This window comes from Ursus maritimus, unplaced genomic scaffold (assembly GCF_017311325.1).
Source record: "Ursus maritimus isolate PB19 unplaced genomic scaffold, ASM1731132v1 scaffold_2, whole genome shotgun sequence".
Lineage (NCBI taxonomy): Eukaryota > Metazoa > Chordata > Mammalia > Carnivora > Ursidae > Ursus > Ursus maritimus.
In genome coordinates, this window is record NW_024424452.1 from 53,715,577 (window position 1) to 53,736,291 (window position 20,715).

At 39.7% G+C, this 20,715-nt stretch overlaps 1 non-coding gene across 1 annotated transcript; it reads right to left on the minus strand.

Annotated features, from left to right (window-relative positions):
* Window positions 1–8,646: 8,646 nt before the first annotated feature.
* Window positions 8,647–8,753, minus strand: LOC121104128. The gene has a single exon (XR_005836498.1). It is a non-coding gene; the product is annotated as a U6 spliceosomal RNA (small nuclear RNA).
* Between the last annotated feature and the right edge of the window lie 11,962 nt (window positions 8,754–20,715).

A 20,715-nucleotide genomic window follows, 5' to 3' on the forward strand; every position in this document is an offset into this window, starting at 1 on the left:
TATATATATATATATATATATATATATATATATATAAAAAATGAAATGAGATAGCCTTGTCTTCCACCAGACTCTGGGTGTTGGGGCTTGCTGTCAAATTAGCCTGTTTACTCATGAGTGAATACGATCATTTTATCAAAGTAGCTTGTCGCTTTTATTCCCAGAGTTGTTAGATATAAGGTGCTCCCCAGGCCCTGACTGTTTATTGAAAGGGTTATATGTATGATCCTGAAGCGGGATGACATTTCTTTACCTTCTTTCTCTCTCATGGCTTAGGAGAATAATGCTTGTATTCTCCACCTACAGAGGAACCTGGCCAAAACTCATAGTCAAAAGGAACTTTCCATTCAGCTGGGGAGCTTCCATCCATGTTGAGCAAGAATGAATTCCCCAAAATGTGTATCATACTTGTCCTTTCGTCCATATAATGTTTTACTTTTGCTAAAATAGATGCCGCTCCTGAGAGATAGTGGTGGCTTTAAACATGGGGGGGGGGTAGGAAAAAAAAATGTAATCCAAATAATACTAAATGCACAATGATAGCAGCTGAGCCATTTTGCAGTGCTTGCTTGCAGAGACGAATACACCCTCTTCTTTTGCATTAGTATATTGCCAGTTACACGGTGTGAGTGAGCCCAGAGGGACCTGTGGGCACCTTGAAGTCTCTGTGTAGCAAAATAAAGCATGAAAATTCATTTGCAGACACTGGCAGCTCCCAGCTATCCACCCAAGTGAAAGAAGCAACTTGGGATAAAGAACAGTGGATAATAGTCTTCTAACTTAAAAAAATATATATATATATATATATTTGGCCACAAAAGACAGCAAGTGGCCAGCAAATGACAAATATCTTTCTTAGCATTTGGGGGCTTATTTCTACCCCATCTCTGACCAAGCCTTACATTTAAAGACCCAAGAAGGCTTTATTAATAATAATGAGTCCTGGTTTCCTTCAACCCATTGCCTGGAAAATCGTTTGTAGATGATTAAGAATTAACCATGTCCAAATGCGTATCCTGTTGCGTTGGGTGAGAATGACCTAACATTATCTAATAGTTTATCTTAGGTATTTTCAAACGTATTTGTTATTTTAAGTTTAAGGCTTTAAATCTCTCTTTGTCTCTGTCTCTCTTCTCTGTCTTTGTTGAATGAGAGACAGAAAAACCCTTGTTTTCCCCAGAGCTCTGTCTCCTCAGGCTTCATTTGGTAAAAGCAAGTTTAGATTAGATAATTTTAGTTCTTTGTGTGGAGCTATTTTTAAATGTAATTTTTGCTAATAATGCAATTAGTTGTGTCTTTTGCATAATTTGCAATACGGTGTTGAAGTTTAAAAAGCTTCATTTTATTTTAATTAACAACTGATCGGTAATAATAACCAAGCGGCTGCTAACATTACCAGCCTTAACTCTTAAAAAAAAAAGAAAAAAAAGGGCAGCAGACACATAACTCTTCCTCCTCCTTCCCCTCCCCCCTTTGAAATATTTAATAAGAATGCCATGTATAAAATTACCCTGTTGGAGAGAACAGGAGCTGCATCCCAATATAGATGGCAGTGGAAAATCACTCAAAACTGCGTGACGCCCTCCCTCCCCCCCTTCCTGCTCCTGCCCCACTCTTTTCTAATTGTCTGTCCCATAGTTCAGTTGTGGGGGTGGGAGCACGCAGGGGTATTGTGACATTTCAGTTTACTGTTCCTAACAATTCCTTTGCACATTCCATTAGCACATTATTTATAGCTTCATAAAAGGGTCCTTTTTTTTTCCCTTCTAACAATATCCTTGTATCTCTGATGATAATGCTATCTGAGGATTGAACTGTTATTTTTAAAAAATCTATTCCCTAAGTTGACTCCTCATTGGCTCACTCCATTCAGCATCCCTCCTGTCACACTTAAAAGTCTGCCCACAAATCCTCTCTGGAGACGAGGCTCAAATGGAGCAGTTGAAAAAAAAAAGTCCGAGAGAGGCTTGGAGCCGATATCCTACATCTCACAACCCGCAGTTCCGACACTGCCGAGAGCCCTGAACTCCAGATGCTTGTATAAACAAGACTTCTGGAAGTCATTACCTCATAACTCCTCATAAGCTTACACCTGACAAGCCTCTCCAACAGAGAGGGCTGTGTTTTCCCTAATACATTCCTTTTTGAACCCACTTGTTAGTCAAGCGTTGTGCACACTAACTACAAAAAGGACCCTGTGTCTGGGGCATAAATTACTCTTCTGTGCCACTGTCTTCCAGCACCCCCCAGTTATGGATTACTTCGTTCTCGACTTGACAGGAACATAATTAGAACTGTTGATGAAATCTACCAAATTGTTCCTCCGTGGCCTCAGTGGTCAGGAAATTTGGCTGAGTCGTATTTGTCACCGACGTGGAGGCTCTAAACACTTCATATTAACTATGTTATTAATGTGCTCATGAATTGGTAACACTTGAAGTGAGCCCGGCCCTAATGGCACCTTGCAATGAATACATTGTAGAGCCGCATTAAAAGTTTCAGCAGGGAAGAAAATGCTAATAAAATTCCCGAGTAGATGTGTGTGTGTTTTCTGTCGGCGCATTGATGCTTTCATTTTAAAACATGGCCTTTTTGCAGGCCTTTACCGAGACCACGGTTGTTGTATTATTGAGTTTGCTGCTATTTTAGTCACTGCTCTGTACCGTAAATCCTCCACAAGGTGAGAAGGCGGTGAAGTAGGGTGGGTAACAGTGAGGCTTTTTGGAGTGAGACAGGTCTGTGTTCAAACTGTGACTTCCTCACGTATTAGCCGTGAGCTCAAACATGCCGCTTGACCTTGTTCTGCCTCATTTTCCTCATCAGTAAAATGGGCGTAGCGGAGTTGTGGGGAATTAAGTGGAACATTTCTGAAAAACTCTAGTACAGTGTTTGGTTAGTGTCAGTGAATGGCCCCCTTAGAATGGTGACGGTGCCAAGGATGGTGATGATGATGATGGTAATGAACCCCAGCACAATCCCTCCTGTCCTTGGAGGTGTCTTCTTGTATACGCATGTGTGGTCACTGATATGTTCCAGTGTGGCAGGAACTCTGGTGTTCTTGGTTAGAGTATTGGAGAAAGGATACATTTCACAGGTTAATATCAAACAAGTCATTGATTGGACTTGTTTCATTCCATGGTCATTCTATCAATGTGATTCATATTTACTGAGACAGCTTCATCTTCTGTTAAGTGTCATTTAGGCATGTACCTATTTCCATTGTTTTTCCTCTCTTTTACAAGGACCTGAGCCCCTTTTATGTGTGCGTATTACATATTAAATAGGATGATCCTTAATGCTGCGTTTATATCCCGAACCATGGGATACCAGGAAGTTGACAAATGTTCACTGAGCTGCGTACCACAATCAGCTGTTATAAAAACAATGTAGACTAAGATGGTGGGTTAATAAAAGAGTAAGGATAAATGATGTACCACTGGAGAGAGAACAGCATTTTTTACGTACGACTTCCTGCATCACTGAAAACATAGTAGGGAAGTTATTGGTCACTGAAATACAGCCTTTGGTTTCACCTGTTAATTAGACATGAGAAAAATGTAAAATATCTTCCTTATGACCTGTTTTTCCTTTGGGGGTTAATGCACTGAGCCTAGGTTTTTCTACTTGTAGAGAATACAAATGCCAATACATATGGAGACAACAAGCGGTCTCTAAAATGTTAAAGAAAAGAGCGTGATGTGCGTGTGTGTTCACTCATACCTCCTCCAGCCCCAAGAATAATTAGATAATTTTGTTGAGAGGGCCCATGCATTCCTTTGTCTTAAACATTTATAAAGATTTTACTATTGCTAAATACTTTGAATAGTAATCCTCTGATGTAGGCATTATAAGCATCCCCACCTGACAGATGTGAAAACATAGGTCAGGTGGGGCCCCTGGGTGGCTCAGTTGGTTGTGTCTGCCTTTGACTCATGTCATGATCCCAGGGTCTTGGGGTTGAGCCCCAGCATCGGCATTGGGCTCCCTGCTCAGCGGGGAGTCTGCTTCTCTCTCTGCCCCTCCCCCTGCTCATTCTTTCTCTCATTCTCTTTCTCTCTCTCAAATAAATAAATAAAATCTTAAACAAAACAAAACATAGGTTAGGTAACGTGGCCTCCATTTTCCAAAGCATACCTTTCTTCGGGGAAGGAGGCACTTCAAAGAAAAATCCAACCAACCAAACAAACAGAAAGCAGGTAAAAACACCTTTACATTAAGGTATTTTCAGAGTTTTAAGCCCAAATCAACCAAAGACACAACTTGTCTATCCTTAAATTTGCAGAATATAGATAAAAATTTGGCTTTGTCACATAGCAAAAGAATCTGTTTCCTTCATAGCTAAGAGGGCTATAAAGGTCTCAGGCTCCTGCCCAACTCTCCTCCGTCTGGGAAATAGCCCCCAAATTCAAACTCTGGTTCTTTCTTGGGAATGAGAGATGTTCCATCGTTGTTAATTTCAACCAACAAAGACTTAAGGTTTAAGTAGAGAATAATGAGCAACAAAACAGTGGAAGATGATTTGTGTAAGCACAATACTAAGAGCTAGAGATGTAAAGAGAATGCAAAAGTTCATATTTTTTCTTGATCATGTCCCCAGTTTTCAGCCTATGAAACGCTGTCCATCTTTCAAGGCCCTTCTCCAATGCTACCATATCTATAGTCTTTCTTGCTTCCAGTTCTATTTGGAATTAACCTTCCCCTTCCCCAATTTCCCTTAGCATTTAACTTGTATTTGTGGTTATTTATATGAATCTATTATTCCCTACTTGATTGTGAGTGACCAGGTCTCATTTACTTTTCACATTCTCCATACATCCAACCTGACGCTGTAGACACAGCTGTATACGCTTTAATTCATTTATTCATTTGACCAGTTGGTGAAACAGAGTAATACACAAAGAGTCAATTTAAGAAAGGCTGAGTGTCAAATGGCTTATGCGAAATAAGTTCCATATTAAGCAAGAGGGAAGAAAAACTATGGAGGGCTAGAGAATTTTAAGAAAATTCACCTCACTGCAAGGAAATAGTATTATTATTCATGGGAAGGTTGAATTACTCTAGGTCATGCAGTTAGTGAGGGACAGAGCTCAGATTTTATCACAGCATTTCCCACAGTTACTGTCAGATGATAGAAATCAAAATAAATACGATGTAACTACAGATCACATTTTAGTAAGTTTAAAAAACCCGCACAGAATAAGGTGAGTGTCTTGTTACAGTAAGAGAGACATTTTAGAGACTTATTTTTACATAAAATCATCAGGCCAGTGTACGACCATGTTCTTTTTAACATAACTTTTCCAGTAACAAGATAATGCGTATCTATTGTAAAATAGTTTGAGAATACAGACCAACAGAAAGAAGAAAATGAAAATCACTGTAGTTCCTTTATACACAGAATTTTACACTATTATCATTTAGTATAAATAGTTCTTCCAAGGTTTTTTATGATCATAACCTGTAAATCTGAGCTGTATTTTTCTTGCAGTTTTGAGGCAATCAATACTTCAATGTCAAGGTCTGTGACAGGCAGTGAGGGTCACTCTCCTTCTGATACAGCTGGGAATGAGAGAACTTAAAGTGCTCTCATGAAAATTCTGCCCCAGTTGTAGATACTGAAGGTGACTGACCAATGGCCACTTGGTCAGTGGATCATTGCAGAGTTTTCCAAGCCATTCTAGAATGAAACTATGGAAAATTACAAAGGGATAATTTCAAGTTCCTTTCTGAACTAAGGACCAGACGCAGTAATAGGATCATTTTGCTGAAGACTCTGGAATCCAGGGGTGCCTGGGGGCCTCAGTCGGTTCAGTGTCTGCTTTTGGCTCAGGTCATGATCTCAGGGTCCTGGGATCAGGCCCCACGTCCTTGTTGGGCTCCCTGCTCAGTGGGGAGCCTGCTTTCCCTCTCCCTCTGCCCTTCCCCCTGCTCATCCTTGCTCTCTCTCTCATGCTGTCTCTCAAATAAATAAATAAAATCTTTAAAAAAGATTAAAAAATAAAAACTTAAAATTTAAAAAATAAAAAAAAAAAAGACTCTGGGACCTGAAATTGGAATTTATGTAGTATGGCCTAAAATTAAGAGTGAGACCTTTGGATTCAGAAACATGAAGCCCCTTACCCTCAGTTTCCTTATCTGTAAATTCGGATCAATAATATTCACCTAAAAGGCTTAATAGTATAAGGATGAAATTAAATCAAGAAATGTTTCTAAACAATTTCCACATGATATCCGATAGTATTCTAATAATGTAATAGCAGTATTATCACTAACCTCTGCTTATCACCTATCGTGACTCCTGAGCCAAGCGGTAAATGGCGCTCGATACAGCCGGCAAGCTCAGATCACACAGCTAGGACTTCCCACTCAAGGTCAGTAGGTTTGCGGGCATGCGTTATTCCACACCATGCATTTGATTCTGATACTACAGCTCACTGTATTATTTGTTTACAAATCCAGATAAATGTGTTGTACCAGATTGTGCTTTAGCCATTGTGCGTTGACTTACCGATTGCACACCGTCTGTATGTCTCTGTGCATGTGTGTGTTTTTTCCTTAAATGTTTGCTTAGATCATGGTGACTTGAACACTTTATCATTAACTCTCAGCTTAAATTCAAAGTAGCTCTATCTGCTCCCCCTTTACATCTCAACATAGGAGAATATTTAGGTTAATCTTGCTGCTCTCTAGTTTGGTTAGCAAGGGAAATAGAAAAAACTTGAGTGGGAGTTTATGCTCCCGGCTGTCTGCTACAGAATTGACATCGATTGACCCTTCGACTGAGACAATAGGTTGGCTCCCTTGGTTGGGAAGGAAGCCACAGAAGAGCTAATGGATTCTGTTTGAATCTGGGACTTAGTTGGTAATGGGAGACCCATCTGCCTACAACTATGTACCTTTCAGTACTGGCCTCAGGACACTGTACCGTTATGTTTCCAGAGGGTCCTTGTTAGGATGCTGATGCCAAGGCAATATATTACTTTAAGTCTTCCTCTATCTAAAAAGCTTTCTAGAGTATATGCAACCTCACTGAGGTCACACAGCTATTTGAGGGCAGAGACTGGATTGAACCCAGGGCTGCTTAGCTCTACCAACTGTCCATCCTTCCAGCATCAATACAAACCAAACTGACTTGTCTCGTTCTTTATGAGTGTCTCTGTGTTACATTTAATATAACTTGGAATCCACCATCTCAGATTTTCAGGCTGGCTTTTCCTTCGTTCAGTCTCTGAACCATTGCTAGCAAATTCAGAGGCCTCGTTTCCCTTAGATAACACATTGCATTTGCAAAGCTCCTTACACTATGTCTTTGCCTGCATTATCCTATTGACACATACAGCAACGCAATGTGGGTATTATTACCCATGTGCTACTGTGTTCTTCTTACCAGGAGAACCTCTAAGCAGTATTCACGTAGATAAACAGGAGTGGTGGAGCTCGTTCCCACATACTGTTCTTCTGAGGCTCAGGAGAATTTCTCCATTCAAACCTTGCCTTAAAGGGCAGGAAGAATGTACAAGAAGGACTTGTCTCTTGGCCCAGAGCTTTCAGAACTGATCTGTAGGGGTAACCTGACAATAAAGAGAGACTTTTATAAGAAGCAGTCAGATGGATCAAGTTATCAAGAATAGGCCTCCAGGCCACAGTGACAAATTCTGTAGGCTGTTGACCTCCTAAGCCTAGTACAGTCTCTGTCTTCAAGCAGGACCGTATGCAGACAGACATTGAATATATGCTTTTAAAACATTATTCTTCATTGAGTAAGGTGGGGCAGGTAGACAGCAAACTCAACATGGTTCATGGTTTGTTACTTGCCGTCTTCATTTCACAGACAAAAATGTGTTACAGCCATCATCATAAGACTCTAGTTCAGTAACTCGTGTGCCTTCCGCACCCCTTATCTGGAGCATATGCGAGTGGATGCTTGTGTTTGAAATGATGACTCACAGTTAATCATTATAAGAAATAGGCTTCCCACTTCATAAACTCTAGGAAAGACTGTTTTCTTTTCTAAACATTTAAATTACTCAGCCATTTTATGCATTAAAACCCAATTATAACTTAGTATGTTGGAGAATTTCAAAAGCCATTCCCTGCAGCATCTGTGCCTAAGACTACATTTTATCATTCAGTTGTTCAAACTCTAATACAGGGTTTTACAAAAAAAGAAGAAGAAGAAGAAGAAGAAGAAGAAGAAGAAGAAGAAGAAGAAGAAGAAGAAGAAGAAGGAGAAAAAGAAGCTTAAAACACAGAGAAGCACGGGACAAGACCTTGGCATTGCTCCCTAAAATGGCAGTTCTTGAGGAATGTGGGGCAAGGAATCTTGTTTCCCAGCTGCTTTGGATTTCGCTCCACTGCTAGGTGTACATATGGTTCTATCAGAAAAGGGATAAAGAAGAGAAGCGTCTTGCAGCTGGGAGCCTGTAAAGCTCCAGCCAGGCTCATTTTGTAAAGGGTGTATGCATAACGAACGTGGTCATTGTAATGGAGGGCAGTGGATAAGTAGCAAAAGTTGGGAATATTACTTTAATGCTTTTTACTTTTTCTTTAATAAAGCCTACAGCACCTGGGTATAATGAGGCAGTCTTTCTCCGCACCTGCTTAGCTTCCCAGATCAGACTGGACTCGGTGTGTTCAGGGTGGTGTGGCCATTGACAAAACGTCACAGATCTGTGTGTCATCCTTGTGCGGGCGCCATGCTAATCCTCTCTGTATCGTTCCTATTTTAGTATATGAGCTGCCGAAGCAAGCACAACTGCAATAGTTTTTAAACTACAGGTGATGAAATCACAGTCCACTAGCCAGTAGTTTTGCATTTTCCTGAGAAATCTCTTACAGTCCAATGCCTTGAACCCCGTAAAGAAAGCTTGCATTCCCACCAGAAACTGGGTGGCTCTAACATTCCAGATGAGAAGATGAGCAAGTCGGTTGAATTAGAAAACCTCAAAATTCGGGAAGAGCTGAAATTCAATGTATTTGTCAGCCTGGAAAAGAAAATGGAAATAAGATTAGTGATTTAAATTTCTTAAAAAGAATGTGTTTTCTTTTGTGTTTTTCCTCCTGGCACTAGAGCCAAGCCATATCCAAGTAACTATAGTAAGATATGGAATCTTACTATAGGGAAATAAAAGAATGACTCTCCAACATCCCCAGTGCAATCATGATATTGACATCTCCAAAAATCACCAGAGAGACATACAATTAGTTTCTTTCTAAGCATAAAAGAAAAAACACAAGGAAATCATTGCTACTGCTTGGGAATATTTTATATAACCTTATATGCAACAGTACTGTGGCCCTCTTTCTCTAGCTACCAATATAAATCAAACAATTGATTTCATCATTGTAAATACATTAAATAGTAGAATAATTGGCTAGTAGAGTTGAAAGGGATCTTTGCATTCAATCCTATTCCCACCTTTCACAGATCAGAGACATGGTTCTCAGGGAAAGATGGGAGTTAGCCAGATAAGGGGGATGCTGGGACAGAACTCCAGGTACTCTGGTGTTTATCTAAGTTTCCCATCACATTGAGTTTAAGAATTGAGGGGTGAGAGGGAATCAAAAAGCTAGAAGGCGAAGATAGGAGCCAAGACCCTCTTTCCCTTCTCTATGTGGGTTGACTCCTCTTTAGTCTCACCAACAACTCAAGTGAGCAAGCAAAACTACTAGATGGCAGCATTATATTTAAAGTTGGTCTCAAATCAGGCTAGTATCTTCTACGTGGAGCCTAAGTTAAGAGAAATGCCTGGGGTTGTGTGCCTTCTTTTAGATCTGGCAGATTGTATTAAGGTTCCAAATGATACTGAGGTTTGCTCAGTAAAGTCTTACTTGTCAATAGCTCCTCTTGTTGGATATTTAAAGTTCAAGAGCTTTGTTTGCTTTAGTTAAGTGCTCTGAAGTGTTTCAGCAGCGATTGGGCCATTTATATAAACAAATGGAGGAACACACTGATAATCCATGATACCCGGAAGCAGCCTCAGCCTAAGGAGTAGCGTAAATCCTTGATGACTTAAAGATAAGCCTTCCCCACACCTGCATAATTCACTTTGTTAAACAACAAGTGTGTGCCAATGGGTTTGGTTGGCTGAAGAGGGAAGGACTGCGGAAAAAAATATTTACTACTTTCAATACAATCTTTCTTTTCTTTTTTTTTTTTTTAAGATTTTATTTATTTGTCAGAAAGAGAGAGAGAGAGAGCACACACAAGCAGGGAGAGTGGCAGGCAGAGGCAGGCTCCCTGCTGAGGAAGGAGCCCTAGGCATGTGTGACTTGATCCCAGGACCCTGGGATCATGACCTGAGCTGAAGGCAGACGCTTAACCAACTGAGCCACCCAGGCATCCCACAATCTCTCTTTCTTTAAATTTATTAATGTGTGAGCCTTTTGCTAAGAAGTGCAGTTACAACCTTGATACCATTCTTTGTTTTCAAGTGATAAATTTTCTTTTGTTATTCATCATCTTTTTTCTATACTTGAGGTGATTTTAATTGGGTTTGTTTAAAATTGGTTTCCTCCAAGTGTTAGTTATTTTATATAATTTGTCATCCATTTAGACTTTTAGAGTATCATTATTTCATAAGGAAACTCCATTTTAGAAATGCGGCATAGGTTGAAATTCACTATCAAGTAATGTCAACCTCAAACGACTCTAAAAAGATACATCTCTGTCTTTATAGAGAAAGTAAAATGATCCCAGTCTGACATTCTGTGACTTATTATGCCAGAGTTTCCAAAGATGGGTGTGTTTGTGCCACACACATTTTGAACTCCTATCCTGCTTACCCTCAAAGGTAGGGAAAGCAGATTTCATGAAATCATTAAGGAGAGAATCCGTAGACAAAGAGAGGAATACTTCTAAGGGAAAGGGAAGACAAGCTTTCATGAATGGAGTTAGCACTTGGCATAGAATTTTAAATTAGCAAGCTCTTACCACTTTCTCTGCCCCCTCATCTGTGACACCTTGTCCTCTTGCCACCAGTTATAAATATCAGGTAATTTATTTACCCTAACAAGTCTGGGTGGCTAATTGCAAAACCATGTATTGTCTAGAAGAAGCTTGAGCCAAATGCTGGATGTACGCGGCAGAGAATCTCAGAGCAACTGAAACGCCTGCTGTAGACTAACACATGTTGGTTCACCCAAGAACTTGAGAACGCTCCTGAATTCTTGAATGATTGCCTAGAGTCCAAAGGCTTACTGGCATGGGAACTTGAACTGAAAAAAAAAAAAAAAAAGAAGATGGTATGTCCTACATAGAATCTTCATGTCATCATTAGGATGGAAGGCAGTTTGTTCTGACATAAGACAGAGAGGAAATGAGAAGACATTAGCTTTGGTTTTTCCTGCAGTTTATATCAGCTTTAATAAGTTCTTTCTTCTCTTTTCCTCTTGCATTCATCGCTCCATATTTTGAATATCTTGCCCCTTAAGTGTTTTAATGTCTTTCAAGAGGAATGAAAGAATAAGCTATAAAACTTCAGGAAGGAATTGGATTAAAATCTGATGGATTCTCATCTTACCTTGACTCTGGAATGTGTCGTGAGAGCTAGAGAGAAATGGTGACACGTGACTGCCAGGCAAACGGCAAAGAGGGGTTGGCAAAGGATTTTAAGAGCTGTAGTCTGGAACGTGAGAATTTCCTTAAGGCTTTCCTTCTCAATTAAAGTTTTACCAGTCTGTGCTCTTACACTTATTTAATTTGGGTGCAGCTACGTCTCTTCCCCAGAAGAAACTGCTATTTCTCTCTCCCAGGTGAAACGAAGAACTCTTTTCTTCTCTCTGCCACATACCCCCATCATTTCCTATACATTTTTCTTTTTTTTTTTTAAGATTTTATTTATTATTTGACAGAAAGAGACAGCGAGAGAGGGAACCCATGCAGGGGGAGTGGGAGAGGGAAAAGCAGGCTTCCCGCTGAGCAGGGAGTCCGATGTGGGGCTCGATCCCCGGACCCTGGGATCACAACCTGAGCCGAAGGCAGATGCTTAACGACTGAGCCACCCAGGCGCCCCACCTTTACATTTTTCTATTGCTTGGTGAAAATGGGAACTTTTATTTCTAACCTTTTATTGTTTGTTTTCACTCCACATTCTGCGGATGTCTTTGCTTTTCTGTAGAGCTGCATACCATCTTTTCTTTTCGGGTCAGTGTTTGAAGTGGTAGGGCATGCCAGTCCCTCTCCGACTGATTTTCTAGAAGGTGTTGCATCTCTGTATTAAACATCATTCATGGTAACTAAGCACATCTACAATTGGCAGAATCGTATAATTGGAGTAATGAGCTGAAAAACAGTATAAAAGAAATAAAAACACTTAATAAAACTTGTTTTAGTCAATTCAACAACAATAACAAATTATTAAATACCCACTAGGTGCTAAGAGCCATGATGAGTACTACAAGAGAGAAAATAATAGAAAAGAAGGCCCAGCCTTTGCCCTGCAGGCACTTCATCTTATGAAAGTCATGCTTATAAGGCAAAGGACAGTACCACAAGGCAGAATATGATTTGGGCATAAGAAATTTGCTAGCAACATTAGCATAAAGGAGGGACGGGGTGGGGGGAGGGGGTTCTGGCTGGCTCTGTTGGTAGAGCATGTGACTCTTGGTCTCAGGGCTGTGAGTTTGAGCCCCATGTTGGGTACAGAGATTACTTGAAAATAAAATCTTTAGAAAAAAAAGGAGGGACCAATCTTTTGGGTGAATGGAAGAAAGCCTCTTAAAGAAGGAGATATATGTGAGACTTTAAGGAATAGGTAGCATTTTAAATAGTTTCTGTTTCCTTGGTTTTCCTCCTTGTTATAAGGTAGTAAGTGCTCATTAAAGAAAAAAATCAGAATATACAAAGAAATCGAAAGAAAATCATTTAAAAACGCCACTCCTGATGCAGGATGACTGCTGTGAACATGGGGCAGTTAGAACACGGGCTGGGAGGCAACTGCCCGTGGAACTAAGTGCTGGACATCAAATGTCCAGTGTGTCCTGACCTCTCTCAGACTTCCGGGGGCTCTTCCAGAAGTGTTCACGCCAAGCCAGGTGATGGAGGCTTCTGCCTCTGTGATTTTCTGTTCCTTGTTACAATATTTATTAATGCCTGGTAGACAGTCTCATCTCTCTGCCAGAAAAGGTGAATGAGCAACGATGAAATGCCGTTAGCACTTCTTGTCAGTATTTAAATGTAATAGTCTATCAATCCATTAATTGGTAATTAAAGGACAAAAGCATCACTTCATGCCCCCCATGAATGACACCAACTTTCCTTCTTCCCAAAAAGCTGTTTCAGGAGGCTTTAGTGGGATGAGTATAAGGTATTTCTTCTAACACTTTTGTTGTTTAAAAATGCTTTTGTTTCATTTGAGGTGTGAGGAAATGTGCTAACCTTGTCTTCATTGGTGCAACAGTGCAGAAATGATAACTGTATATACATTTTTTTTTTACATAAAAATAGAGAGGAGCAGGAAGGAGAGAGACAACTTATTTAAATCCTGAATACAGTCAGACCTCATATGCATTGTTAAAAAAAAAAAAAAGCCCTAAAGAATTGCATATGGATTAGAGGGATGAATATTCTATTATTTCAGTCTGTTCTGCTGATCTTCTTATTGTGACTTTGTGCTTCAGAAATCTGCTAGGAATTTGGCTTTGCCGTAGTAGGCAGTAATTTTAAATGTGTATCAAGCACTTGATAGTGTATGATTTGCGTGCTGTTGCATTCCTATTCCCTAAATTTTCCACCAATTTATTACTTTTTTCATACTGTTTTAATATTTCAGGATGATGAATATATACAGCATCATTAAAGGTAAATAAAAAATGCATGAAATTAAAAAATGGAATATTAGATGTTTCTTTGCTGTAATCCCCCGGCCCAATTGGAATGAAATGTCTCTGTTCTATCAAGTAATCCCTAAACATGATTAGGAACCTGGGAGTGTCCACACAGCCCACATAATATTTGTATCATCTAAGCCTATTTATGTAAGGTTTGAGTAAAAGTTGTTATTAGAAGACCTATAAACCCATTTTACAATTCTGAAAGATATGCTTGCCTCTTAATCTTTTTTACCTTTATTATTTTTGCTGGAGTTGATGACAACGTGTTCTTAATTCATTTTTCAGAATGCTATTACTCTACATAGTCTTCATACTTGGATGATACATTGGCTCTTCTATTGAAATACATTTTAAAGACCAAGGATTGAGTTCAGCGGTTCATTTGCGTCGTGTCGCTGTTTTTTTCAATATTTATAAGAAGGAGAAGAGTTAGTTTCATAGGTCTGTCACAACTTCCAATCATTCCCTGTGTGTCCAGGGCAAATTTCCCCAAAGTATTTCTTCTTTTAAGGAAGTTGGCTCATGTTATATTGATGCATTAAGCTCCTGGGTTTTTTATTGTTTTTTTTTTTTCTTTAATAAAAACAGTTTGCACTGTGTGATGCTTTGCTACAATATTGTTTAAATTTAATTTTGATTTTTGAACTAAAGAAAGCAGTGTTTTGTAAAGAGAATATATGAACATAAGATGACCAAAAATTGTTTTCCCTAAGTCTTGATCTATGCCCCACATTCTGTTAATGACTTCTTTGGTGGAAAGATATCCTTCCTTTATTAGCAAATCTTCAGTGTTTGCCCTGTTTAAAGGCCTCTTTCTAGGGAGAAGTTTCTCAGAACATCTTAAAAGTCATGTGTAATTCTTTTTTTCTCTTCCTTCCAATTAGGTTTTAGTGGATACCAGGCTTTTCTTAACCCAGTTGAGTTCTTTTAATCGTGCAGATACTGATCTAACAATTGCATGCAAACACTCTTGAATTTCAGGGAAGTTCACCAGTTACAATCCGATTCCAGATACTTTAAAGGATCAGGACATTTTTGTTTCCTTTAATGTAGTATTCCTTATTTATTTTTGGCTTACACACAAAAGACAGTTTTTACTGTTTCACTGCCTAGCCAAAATCATGAAATGTGAAGATTGACAGCTCTTAATTAATTTCACAGTTAGGAAGTGTGTTAAATGACCACTGTTTCCAATGAATACTCACCAGTGTGGTATATTTTAAAACCATGTTTCAGACAGCACCTTACGTGGTAAGAGCTTTTAAACCTTTGCTGCTGTTTTGGCAAGTTAGCTCTGATAGCTAAGACGAATCCTAGTAGTTCGCGGCATTCCCTTGGCCTCCATGTAGGTTCAGTTTGGGCTGGCTTTTCCTCCAAGCGCCAGGTTTGAGCGGAGAGGCCTGGTGTTGTTCTTTTACACTTTGCAAGTCTGCCATTTGGTACACATGCTGTCAGCAATTGTAGAAATTGTTCTCTGCGAGCCAGTTTCTGTGTGTTCGTTACTTATTTTGCAAAGAAAATAATGCCGGCGAATGACATATGGCCCATATTCCCCAAGCTGAACTTGACCCCTAGGAAAGCATTTAAAAGCTGGGAGGGGGGGTGGAGGAGGGAAGTTTTAAATAGTCCACACACTTCTGCTAGAAAATCAGCAGCGAGCATGTGATTTCATAATGGTCGTGTGACAGGGCTGCCCCATTGTGTTCAGTGCATCAGAAATCTGAGCCTCCTGCTACCAGCTGTGCCCGACCAGACCCGCGTGTCCTGGGTTCATTGGCAGATCTGCTGTGTGGCAACTGCCGCTGGGTGGGGGGGCCCCCAGGTGCGGCACAGCGAGGGAGGCCTGAGCCGGAGGGGGTCCTGCTCCCAGGGCAGGTGGCGGGAGTGGCCTAGTGTGTGTGTGTGCCTGTGGGAGCATAGCCACACACCCCCAGAGAAGAGGGAAAATCTGCACCCCTAGCCTGGAAAATATCCGGACTAGTATGTGGTCTGTGCCATTCCTCCAAGCGCTTTCAAATAATGCTGAAAGGAGCAAAGTAGAGAGTGGCCTATGGCTTAGAAGTCAGCCTTTGTATTTCCCATCTGTGCAACCCTGGACCACTTACTTCACGTCTCCTGCCTCAGGCACCTCATTTGTAAAATCAGGATAACAATATTATCTACTTCCAAGGATTAAATAAAATAATCCTTTTAAAGTGCTTAGCCTGGCACATAGTCAGCACTCAACAATATTACCATTTGTGAAGCCCTCCTTTGCGGATGTGCAACGCTTTCCTTTTATATATGGAGAAACTGAGGCTGTAAATCATGAGCTCACCCAAGACCACTTGGCCAAGAATAGAATTCACGTTTCCTGGCTTTCATGCTATTATGCTAACCACTAATCTATGCCTCTTCCCTGCATCAAGCCCTTAACATTCCTATTCTTGATTAAAGCAAGGCACGGCAGGGGTGAGGGGTGGGGGTGGGGGGGCAAGGATTTAAGAAAATAATGGTAAGAAATAACCTCATAGAGATGAACTTAATCTATTGTAGCTCATCCTTGAAGCTGATCATATTTGAAATTTTAAAAAAACACACACACACGCACAGTATGTTTTTAGTCAGTATCTCCCCACATCTAAAATTATCAGATTTTTAAAATATAAGTTTTATGTTCTTGGTAAAATTGGAGAGTTTTAGAAAATAATTATTTTTGGTAACTCTGTGGAGTCTTGTATGCTTCTGAAACTATCCACAGGCATTTAAACGGGCTCTGAGCCTTGGGCAGAATAAGGTAGAGAAATGTTTACAGTTCATAGTTGTGAATGCACGCTGGAGTATTTTGCCTTAAGCAATACAGAAACTCCTGGGATAAGCAAAAAGCACATTTTCAAAGTGAAACAGACTGAAGAAAGTAGCAGAAATATTACATGGTAGGGTTGAAAATCGTGTATGAGGCTGGATTAAAAAGCAGAGACAATGAGGAATCTTTATGCTTCTTCTATTAATAATGAGTTGTGTCTACATTCACAAATGAGTTTGCAAATTAATATTTGGAGTTGGCTAAACAACTGGTTATTAATTTTTTGAGAAGAAAAAAAAGTTAGATTTGCCAGTTACTTGAGTGATTTTGACACGCAACTCCCCAAACAAGCAAACAAAACTGTTTGTGTATACAGGCATAGTATAATTCAGCACTCTCTAGGTTGTGAATTTCATTCTACAGATGGAATTCCCATCCAGCCCCCAAACAAATACTAAATATAAGCACAGGTCTGCGGCTCATGTCCACAGCACAGTCAGGCTGCTAATTCAGTTTGATGGCCGTATATGGCCCAGTGGTCTGGGAGGTATTGTGATGGGCAGAGCAGGAGCTCTTTTGTTGTTGTTTCTTGTGGGGATTTTTTTGTTGTTGTTTTTGGTTTTGGGGGGTTTTTTTGTTTGTTTGTTTTTTTCCATCACCAAGGAGCAAAGCCTTTTGGGCACATTAGCACTACTTTCAGCAAGTAATGCAAAATGGGAAATAATTGGGTTGAGGAGCTCCTGGGATATTAGTGGTGCTGTGGGCAGGAAAGCAGGCATTGGAAAATAAATGACAAATTAGTCTGCTTAATCTCTTTATTGTGAATCAGATGCCACGCAGAGGTTCATAATACATTAATAAACACCAGTTAATGCAACTGAGATACTATTCCTCAAATTCGCAAGAGTGGTAAGAATTTTTTCCTAAGGGAGTGAACATGTTTACTGAATGATTTTCTCCCTCCGTAAGTCGGACTTTGTGTATAAACCCAGGTAACTAATAATAACCGTTATATGTGTATAGAGCTGAAGTGTTTATGGACAGTGTCATTGGTGTCAACACGTGTGAGCCTCACGAGGACATCCCTGGGAGGGACAAGTTCTTCTATTTCCCCATTTTACAGACGGGCCACCTGAGGAGTTACATGACCTACCAAATGGTGCTCAGTGTTGGTCAAAAAAAGACTTGGCAATCAGAGAAAGACAATTATCATATGATCTCACTGATATGTGGAATTTAAGAAACAAGGCAGAGGATCATAGGGGAAGAGAGAAAAAAATGAAACAAGACAAAATCGGAGAGGGAGACAAACCATAAGAGACTCAGGAAACAAACTGAGGGTTGCTGGAGGGGGAGTGGGATAGGGGAATGGGGTAACTGGGTGGTGGACATTGGGGAGGGTATGTGTTGTAATGAGTACTGGGTATTATATAAGACTGATGAATCACAGACTTGTACCCCTGAAACAAATAATACATTATATGTTAATTGAATTTAAATTAAAAAAAAGATCTGGATCTTGATTTTCTGGCTTCAAAACTTGTGATCTTGCTACCCCATTGCTCTACCTACTTACAGTCAAAATCTATATATTAGTATAACTCCATATAATGTACACTCTGATGTCCTCTGAGTTATGGCCCCTTATCCATTTTAATCAAATTCCATAATATTACATATATGACTAAATTCCAAAATCTTACAAAGTTCCCGACATTACAAAGACTGCCCTTACATGTCCCCTTAGTACTGAGGACACAAAGGAGTCTCATGACATTTTACATATGGAAACTCAGACATACAGACGGCACACCGGAGCCAGTTAGCATCCAGAAGGATCGCTAACCAGACTTGCCAAGGTCAGTTCTGTAGGTGCTCTGACTTTTAGCTGACCTTGTGTGCTTGACAGAGCAGCAGCGAGTTGTGGGCTTTCTGCTTTAGCATCTCCAGAACAGGAGGCAGCCATCAAGCCTCGCAGGATCTGTCGGTGACTGGACATCTTTACAATAATCCTATCCACCTTGGCTGTTCCTCTAGCTTATACGGCACAACGCTTAACAGGGAACCGTGCAGCTGTGCAGTGTTCCTTTGTCCTAGTAAACATGAGGCTTTGTACTTATTCTAATACTTGTAATGAGAAGGATACTTTTGTCTGTCAAGCCTTTTTTATCCTCGTTTCTGTCAGCCTGGTCCTCATTGCTGTATGGCATAGAAAACGGGCACTTAATTTATGCTTATTGGTCAGTTGATCAGAGGGCTTTGGCTAACCACAGCCCCTCTTATTTGTTCACACAAAAGCATCTGCCCCGTTGTCAATTAGGATATGGCCATGATAGTAATGGGAAAGAGATGGTATCTGGCCAAGATCATGGAGAGGAAGGAGTAGATTTAAAAAAATGTCCAAGGAACACAAATTATAGAAATTAGACTTATATTTGAGCCGGAGTTATCAAAATGTATTTCTGAAATCGGACGCATTCAGGGTGGTATGGCCTGTCAAAATGTATTTCTAGGAAAGAAAGACTGATTGTTCATACCAGGAAGACCAATCATGGTACATGGTGAAGAATGCCCAAAGCAAGCACCTGTCTCCTTGCCCTACAGCATCTAGGAATGCAGTGCCTATGTGGTCAGAATGGTTGCTCTCTTTGTTGCCTTGCTTATTATGTAATCTGCTGTACAAAGAGCTCAGAAGAAATTGAGGGTCAATGGCCCCCCAAAATAAGTTAAGTAGAAACACCATCCATTCAGTGCTCATGCAAACGTGAACTTTTTTTATAATTTGGTTTCTGCAAAGCACTTAAATGTACCCACTTGGTGTTTTCAGATAAAAGCAAAATGTTTCCTATTATTTCTAATGAGCTTTAAAGAAACCTATTAAAAACAGACAAGGGAAAAATCATGGATTTGGTTTCTTTATATAATCTCTCTCTTCAACATATATTTGAGTCTTCAACTTGATTGTTTCTTTCAGTATCTTCTCTGAGAGTGCAACTTGGAAGCTTCCAGGGTAATTATGCCTTCTACCTTTCTAAGGACAGTCTGCTACTGTTTTCTCTAAATAACCTGTTCTCATGTAATGGATAAACAGTATTACCTCTGTTTTAATGACCCCCTGATTCTACAGTGGCCGGCAGTGTGCCAGAGTCAGCTCCTTGGACTCTGTTTTTGTTCTACATTCCTCAGTACTACGACAAAAACTATTTACGTTTTGCTTGAATAGCTTAAACACCATTTTAGAAGACTTTAGATTGCTTTTGAACATATTTGAATGCATCTTTAGCCATCACTGGGCTTAAAATGGAAACCCTTTTTTCAGCTTATCTGTATTAAACACCTGTAAAAATCAATGGTACTGTATTTTTTTTCTTATAATGCTCTGTTCCTTTAACTAATGCCAGAAATAATGCACAATTTATTCTAGCGTGTTCTTTTCCCTTTGCCTGATGTTCTCCGGTAGTAAGTGGCATAGTGTATAAGAACTCACTTCTGCTGACTTAATAGTAAAATTGCCAGGTTGATGTTGAAATTCAACCAATTGGAGCCTAATCCTCGAGAAGAAATTTGCTGTCTCTCCTACTGATTATCGTCCGTCGTCTTCATAATGAATATGCGGAAAGTTTATTTTATTTTTTGCAAGTGCACGTACTTACATAAATGACCAGTAGGGGAAGTTTGACTTAGCCAGTGACGTTTTTGAGCATTGTTATTTTTCCCTAAAATCAGAAGTCATTACATTCATATTGAAAATATTGAGTGGTTTGTATGAGCTTTATGCCAAACTAAGATTAGTGTGCTGTAGCCCATTACAAATGTAGAAGATTGACCATTTTTTATGAGTTAGAATAAAAAATATGATAATAATGTCTTCTCATCATCATAAAGAGAGATGATAACGACTAAATGAAATATTTATATTATCTCATTTTATTTGATAGGTTCCATCTTCTCCCATACCAAACACTTTCTCAAGAGCAACCGTAGCCTCCCGGTTAAAAAAGAAATCTTTGTCGAATTCAAGGTCTTCATCTGTGTTGCTAATAAATCCAGTAATCCAATATTTTGCTCTCTTTAATTTCTGAAATTGGTTTTGCATC